The following is a 7,685-nucleotide window of genomic DNA, read 5'->3' as shown; positions in this document are numbered from 1 at the left end:
TTAATGTTTATTTCACTTGTTTTTGAAAGATAGTTTTGATGAATGTAAAATTCTTGGTTGATGGTTTTATGTTTTCAGAACTTGATCAAATTTAGTGTTTATGCTTATATTGTCAAAATTTACATTTGGAATTCACTGACTTGATAATAATATAGTAAATAATAATAATAATAATAATGAGTGTGAAACTCAATTTTTGCAATCCTATTTGGAGTTGTTATTGAGTTCTCCGGGTCTATAGGTTAACATCCTAAATTAGGTTTGGGAAGGTAAACGTCTCTACCGACTTTTTCTGGTCATTGTCTTCCTTCCCCTCAACAACCTTCCCTAAACAGTTCCAACACCCAGGTGGACCAAATGTTTAAAGACATGGTGCATAGAGGACATTTTATGTCCAAATCATAATTATATCATTTATTTTTTACGATCATCTCTGTTAGTCAAGCTTCTGATTAATCTATCGGTTTAGGCTATCAGCCTCAGTCATGATGAGAGTTTCTTTCCTCTCTCTCTTCCCCGAGGACCTGTGGAGATCTCAGGTTGGCTGCTGCCGGGTTTACCATCTAGACTGTACCACTGGCCTCTGGAGTTAACGCTAGGCTCATCTCTCCAAGCCATACTCATGGTGGAAGAAGGGAAGCAGAGACTGTGGTCAGGACCTGGGGGCATTCGGAACAGTGGCACCACCTCAAGGAATCATCAGAGAGGTGAGTAAAGAACTTCACACCCTCACATCTGTCTACTACAGCTGTGAGGAAGTTGAGGATGCTTCTGGCTGAGGCTCATGTCCAGGATTGAGCAGCTCTGTGTCCCAAGGTGAAATGGTATCATTCTCTTGAATACATCTTACAGAATTAAGAGTATTTGGTGGTTGAAAGCACATTCCTACTAAGTCAGGGTAGCATGCACTAATGTCTCCGTTTTTGTTTGTTTGTTTGTTTGTTTGTTTGTTTTTTATTTGTAGATGTTTCTCGGCAGGACAAAAGGGGACAGCAGGCATGTAGGGTTTTGTGTATGGGTGTTAACTGGTCAAGAAATTTTAGGTTGGTAAGACTGGTAATGCTATTTTAACCATATCATGCAGGAAGCTGCTAGACACTGGCTAAGGCTGAGCTAGCTGCAGTGGTCACTGTAAAAGTTGTGGTGGTCAAAGGGTGGGAGGAGTCTGCTGTCAAAGAGCCTGCTGTGCATAAGTTCAATTCTCAGCACCTACATAAAAAAGCCCGGCGTGATGGCGCATGCTTGCAACCCCAGCTTTGAGGGGATGGAGCTAGGTGGATCTCTGTGGCTCACTGGCGAACCGATATAGCCTAATTGATGACCACCCAGCTCCAGGAGAGACCCTGTCTTAAAAAACAAGATAGATGACCTCTCAAGATTGACAACTGAAATCAATCTATGGCCACATGCACCCACGCACACGCACCTTGTAGTGGTTGGAGGAAGCATGCGAGACTGTAATAATCTTGAATCTGATTATCTTGATAGTGTAGAATATTGCAAGAAACTTTTTATGTGTTATTCGAAGACATCACCCCCCGCTTGGAATGGGAAGAACTTAAGCATTTCTTGTTCCATGTAAAGACTCACAGCTTAGTTAAAGTAAACTTTGTGCTTTTTATTTGCTGAGACAGTGTGAATCTCGGTCTTGGTTTCCAGACTTCTGTCCATAGTGAGGAAACCAATGAAGCTTTGAATGAAAAAATGACCTAGGAAGACAATGTGGCCATTTCCCCTCTAGCAGCATTCGTCTCTTGAGGACGTCTTAACAAGGGCGCTGCAGCCTCAAGATTCTGGAGGGTTCATGGCTTTTAAAAATCTAGTGCTGGGCTGTCTGGGCTCACAGTTTTATGGTTTGTTGAGGGGCATAAATTTCAAATGAAACTTGCTAAGCAGCCAGGGACCAAGAGGCTTCATGTAGTCTGTCCGGCCTCAGAGCAGGCCTCTCACCCTCTGCTGGCACCCGACCTACTGAACTGTGTCCCATAGCCTTCCTCATTAGGCTTTTGAACCACTGCTCAGTGGGAGAGAGACACAAAGGCAGTGGAGGGGAGGGGTGCACAAGGGGCCCCTTGGAGTTGGTTTCCCTCCCTGGCTCTCTGTAAGTAAAACCCCCTTCAAAGCTAACAAACCCCTTCTCCCCCTCCTGCTTCACCTGGTGTGAAATCTCCTTTGTGTTACCTTTTGGGATCACTATTGATAGATATTAATTCTCTCTCTCTCTCTCTCTCTCTCTCTCTCTCTCTCTCTCTCTCCCCCTCTCTCTCTCTCTCCCTCTCTCCCTCCCTCTCGTTCCTTCTCCCTCCCCTCCTTTCCTTTCTGCCTCCATCCCTGCCCCCCTCCCCCAGCTTCTAGCTCTCCTCTGGTCCTGCAGATAGAACATAATACTGCCTTATTTGTGACTGCCGTCATTTCCATGGCAACCAACCCATGGCCCAGGTATGAGTCCAAGCTTCATGCCTTCACTATAGACTGTGGGAGCAGAGGCCTTTGTGGAAGCTAAATGCCAACAGGTCCCCTCCCACAGCCCTTGCCAGAGAGGGATTTCTGCAGAAGACTCAGAGGAGGGAACCAAGGAACCAAACAGGTCCTAGTTTTCTCATAATTGAACTAGTGTAAGTGAAACACCCTTAACCCACCACATGTATGCATGCACCTGTGGGCCTACTCATGCACACACCACACCTGCTCAGACCTACAGCCATGGGGCATTTTCTCTTTTCAGAAAAATCAGACATAATACTGTGACCTGGAATAAAAGCTTCTGTCTGCAGTGAGGATGGGCTCTACTGTTTAGGTCTCTGGTGCAGAAGGTGGGGCTAGGGGAGGGAGCAGGGACACTTTCAAGGGTGGTAAAGATAAGTATATAGGATGGTGACAACATGGAATTAAAGCAGAAAATTTAAACCTCCATCTCAATGATGAGTAAGAAAGACAGGGAGACATGAGGGTTGCAACTGGAGAGCTGTTAAAGACATGCTGTGTGAGACATGAACAAATGTTTGCTCATCCCAGATGGTGCTGATGCCAGACCACAGAAATCATCCCATACAAGTCTAGCTTAGTGGATTAGTGAGTTATTGGCATTACTCACAGGAGCATAGATGACTCAAAGGCAGATATATTCTAAAAAATTCACCCCAGAATGGGTAACAAATCACAAAAACCACATTACTAAAGGAGCTCTCCAAATATCTTGAAGACAGTTTGGCTGGTCAAAGTCTCAGCTCCCAGCACTTGCTACTGATTATAACCTTAGGGAGGGACCTTGTGAGGCTTGTAAATTTTAGGAACTTCCTGACACTTGTTAGTTTTACTTCTTAAGTCTTCTAAGTGTCATTTATTTCTTGAGTCTCATTGAACTTCCCCCAGGATGGGATTTTTCAATTCAGAGGGAATTGCTACACCATAAGCCAATGTGGTGTTCCTAATCTTGTGATGTGACTTTTGCAAAGGAGAGGAAGCCAGCTGTCTCTCCTTCACTGCCTCCCCCTTTGTCAGCCCCTCTTTTTTCATCTTTGCCTATTGGACCTTTCTATTTCAGTCCGAGTTAAGTGAATACTATTTGAAGGAGAGGCTAGGAAAAACCTGTGTCAAATTCCTAAGACCTGCTCATTCTTCACTCTCTTCTCCCTGCCACAAGAATACCCAGTTCAGGTAAGGAAAGAAGATATGCCTTCCATCCCTCCTGAGAAATATCTGCATGTTGAATTGATGGACCCTGTTGCAGCCTAGAGTTAGGAGTGTGATAGGTGATATCACTCTGTATGCTGTAAATGTGTTGTTCTGATTGGTTGATAAATAAAAGGCTGATTGGCCAGTAGCCAGGCTAGAAGTATAGGTGGGATAAGCAGACAAGGAGAATTCTGGGAAGAAGAAGGCTGAGTCAGGAGTTGCAACCAGACACAGAGGAAGCAAGATGTGAAGGCAGAACTGAAAAAAGGTACCAAGAGCTAGTCAGTAATAAGCTTGAGCTAATGGCCATCCAGTTTGTAAATAATATAAGCCTCTGTGTGTTTACTTGAGTCTGAGCAGCTGCGGGACTGGCGGGTGAGAGAGATTTGTTCTGATCACAGGCCAGGTGGGACACAGGAAAACTTCAGCTATAGGAGTGAGCTCCAGGTTTCTCCTGGAAGCAGGCTCAGTATGTCTTTATTAAACAGAAAGATATAGGACCTGCTGGCCTCCAGAACATCTCAGACACCATACACTCCCCATTCCCTTTTATTGATCTGCCTGTCTAAATGAATACTTCTAAGCTCAGTAGGAGCTTTCCAATTAAATAAGACAATTCACGTTGCCTGCCGCCTCTACACTGTGCTAACTGCCCTGTATCCTGGGAGCAGATTCAAGACTTCTTAGCAAAACAAGTTGCTTTAATCAAGGTGCTCCCCTGTGGAGTGCTCCCATCTGTGGGACATTTCTCTTAATATGCAAATGTTTCCTTGATTGGAGGCTGAGAAAAATGAGCTGCTTTTCCAGGAGTTGAATCTCGAGGTCCACTTGTGGTTATAGAGAACATGCATTGGCCTAACTTCTGGACTGGCAGCTAGAAAAGACACCTGGGGGTCAAACAGTGACTCAGGGATTTCATATCTCAGAATTCTGCTAGGAGTTCTGGTCCTTGACCTAGAAGTCCTTGCTGGCAATGGCAGCATAGAGGGGCATCTGCTTGTTCCAGGATGACTCACAGTGTAGGTAGCACAGTGTTCTGAGGACTCTCTCAGGAGGATGGAAGAGAGAGTGATGGAGGGGCAATGCCATGGAAGTGAGCCCTCACACCTCAGGACGTACACCACTCTCCAGCAATGATGTCATCAACCTACAATGGCCTGCCATAGCCAGATCACTGTAGGTGCTCTCCTTAAAGTTCATCTTTGGTAAGCAAATGTTTGTCTTTCTTTTTCTTAGCCCTCCCTTTTCTAGCCTATTGCACTGGCTGGTTTTGTGTGCCAACTGGACACAAGCTAGAGTCACCAGAGAGGAAGGAGCTTCAGTTGAGGAGATGCCTCCATGAGATCCAGCTGTAAGGCATTTTCTCATTTAGTGATCACTGAGGGAGGGCCCAGGCCGTAGTGGGTGGTGCCATCCCTGAGCAGGTGGTTCTGGGTTCTGTAAGAAGGTGGGCTGAGCAGGCCAGGGGAAGCAAGCCAGTAAGCAGCTCCCCTCCATGGCCTCTGCATCAGCTTCTGCCTCCAGGATCTTGCCCTGTTTTGAGTTCCTGTCTTGACTTCCTTCAGTAATAAACAGCAATGCTGAAGTGTAAGTCAAATAAACTCTTTCCTCTCCAACTTACTCCTTGGTCATAGTGTTTTGTCACAGCAATAGAAACCCTAATTAAGACACCTGTCTTCTTCCACCTGAACAGACTGCCACATTTTCTGACTTTTGGCTGGCTTCAATCATGAAAATGCATGGGGCCATACAGCCATGAGTGGAACTCGCTGAAACTGAGCAGAAATATAGTTTCCTCTTAAAAGCTGTTCTGTCAGCTATTCTGTGACAGAAGTAACCAGTCCAAGACCTTTCCTTCATTTCTGCTCCCTAGCTCAACATTAGGATGATCCAGACCCCACAGAGCAGGCAGATGTTCCCCTTATATCCTTTCTTCTCTTGTGTTCTCCTTAGATCCCACTTTCCCACGTGGCTTGGGTGGACAAAGGCGGGGTCCTTGACACCCCTCTGAGCACTAAGTGTCTGTGTCTGGACTTCTCAGCAGTCACATCTTCGCTCCTCCCAGGCATCCTCACACCCTCATTTCAGCTACACCTGGCGAGGGCAGCCACAGGACGTGGAGGCAGGCTGTGCCCAGCCTGAGCACCCGCTGCTCAGAACCTCCATAGGACACACTGTGAAGGCTCTGGAAAGAGGCACTTGACCTTTTCTTGTATCAGAAGAGAAAAGCACTGGGGCCAGGATCCGAATGAAAGCAGGTTCTAGCTGGAGGGGGTCACCTTTGCCCTCGGAAAGAAAAGGAAGCATTTGAAGAGGCAGGAAAGCATCTCTTCATTATCAAACCCCAGCGGGACTTCATGATAATTTTTATAACTTCTTCATTCAAAATTCTGGGTGCTATGAAGGTTAATAACTTGTGTTTATTGAAACTTCCCTTCAAGGAACAGAGAACTCTGCAGGCATTATCTAATTCAGAGTTACCACAGAACAGGGAAGCAGGATGGGGTAGGGGTTGGGCAGACACAAACAGTCCCGTCCTGGAAAACTGAAAATATTAATAGCTCCAAGGAGAGTTTAAGTGAGTTTTAGAAAATTGCAAGGTGAGTTTAAGTCATCCAGGAAGACAGAGCTCTAAAGCGAGATTTTCTTATCTGTGAATGGGGCACAAGTCCTCTTTATTGATATTGCTTTGGAATTTATCAAGCTGGAGAAAGGAACTCCAACATCAAGATTAACATATGAAAGAAGTCAATTGACAGAGAAAGACTGGAAACTCTTCTGTAAGATGAATTGCTAAACGGTCTTATAAATAAAAAACCCAGAGCCAGATATTGGGGTTAAAAGAGATCAGAAAAGCAGAAAGAAGCCAGCCATGTTCTTACCACTTGAAAATCCTCAGCCAAAGAGAGCTACTTCCTGTATACCCAGGCCTATATGCCTTTCTGTTCTGCTATCTCACTTCCGCTCTCTGCCCAGCTCTGTTACTTCCTGTCTGTCTGTACAGACCTCCGGACCTTTATGGTTAACTAGTGTTGGAACTGAAGGTGCGTGATAACATGCTCTGTTCCCAGTGCGGCCTTGAACTCACAGAGATCAGGATGGATCTCTGCCTCCCTAATGCTAGGATTAAAGGCATGTGGTCCCATTGCCTGACTTCTATGTTTAATATAGTGGCTGGCTTTTTCCTCTGATCCTCAGATAAGCATTATTAGGGTGCACAGTATATTGGGGGACACAATGTATCACCACACTCTTCCTTACCTGGGCTTCCTGTAACATGCAGAACATGCTTGAGAAAAGCAAGAGAAGGTAGATAAAGTGTCAAGAGCCTCTGGCTCAGTGCTTTTCAGTGGATCTGTGCTCTTCCCCAGCTCGCTCGCCCACTGCTGTTCTTGAGTGAGTTTCCTTTCTTAATAAAAGATCATTTTTTAAAACACGTGTTTGTGGTGCAGTTCTTCCCTCAGGACACAAGGACCTGGAAACTTCAGAGGGTGCTCTTGGAACTCGGATTGCACCGGTAGCAGAGGTACAAGGTGTGAGCACACAGCTTTGCACGTTGTTCGAGCTCGGTGGAGATGAGCATCCCTCTGGCTCCTGAACATAGAATAAACATTTCCCCAATCGAGCAGAGGAGTCAATTGTGTGTCTGTTTCTCTGCAGAGAGAGAGAGGAGGAATGTGGAGGGTGTTTGCAGATGATGGAACAGTGGTCTTTTTTTTTCTCTCTTCACAGCTTATTACTGTGTGGAGACTCACCCTCCATCTCTCAAACCTTGAGCTAAAGAAGCCAATACCCCTAAGGAGAAAGTGAAGTGGAGTTGAGAAGTAATTTAGAGTTAATTGGGGGTGACAAAAGGGCCTGTGTGTCTGAATCGTCTTTGGCTTGAGGGGTTGAGTCATTTACATCTCTTAGCTGTTCCTCCAATCTCCCATTTTGCTTTTGCTGGAAAAGGGATGTTCCTGTGAAAAACTACTTGGCCATTGTTTGGTTTGGAACATTCCCGAATGGCC

At 45.5% G+C, this 7,685-nt stretch overlaps 1 long non-coding RNA gene across 3 annotated transcripts in view; it reads left to right on the top strand.

The window, feature by feature from the left end:
- Positions 1-7,111, top strand: part of LOC128100461 (uncharacterized) — a 39,925-nt gene extending 32,814 nt beyond the window's left edge. For all 3 annotated transcript variants that reach the window (XR_008214804.1, XR_008214801.1, XR_008214802.1), the window contains 5 exons: positions 522-707; positions 2,349-2,439; positions 3,545-3,657; positions 4,912-5,026; positions 5,629-7,111. This is a non-coding gene — a long non-coding RNA (uncharacterized LOC128100461). The remainder of the gene's footprint in view (positions 1-521; positions 708-2,348; positions 2,440-3,544; positions 3,658-4,911; positions 5,027-5,628) is intronic.
- Positions 7,112-7,685: the final 574 nt, after the last annotated feature.

The sequence above is a fragment of the Peromyscus californicus genome, unplaced genomic scaffold, assembly GCF_007827085.1.
Source record: "Peromyscus californicus insignis strain IS unplaced genomic scaffold, ASM782708v3 Scaffold_11__1_contigs__length_118956290, whole genome shotgun sequence".
NCBI classification, from domain to species: Eukaryota; Metazoa; Chordata; class Mammalia; order Rodentia; family Cricetidae; genus Peromyscus; species Peromyscus californicus.
The sequence above is the reverse complement of the archived record's forward strand: the minus strand, read 5'-3'. Positions and strand labels throughout refer to the sequence as shown.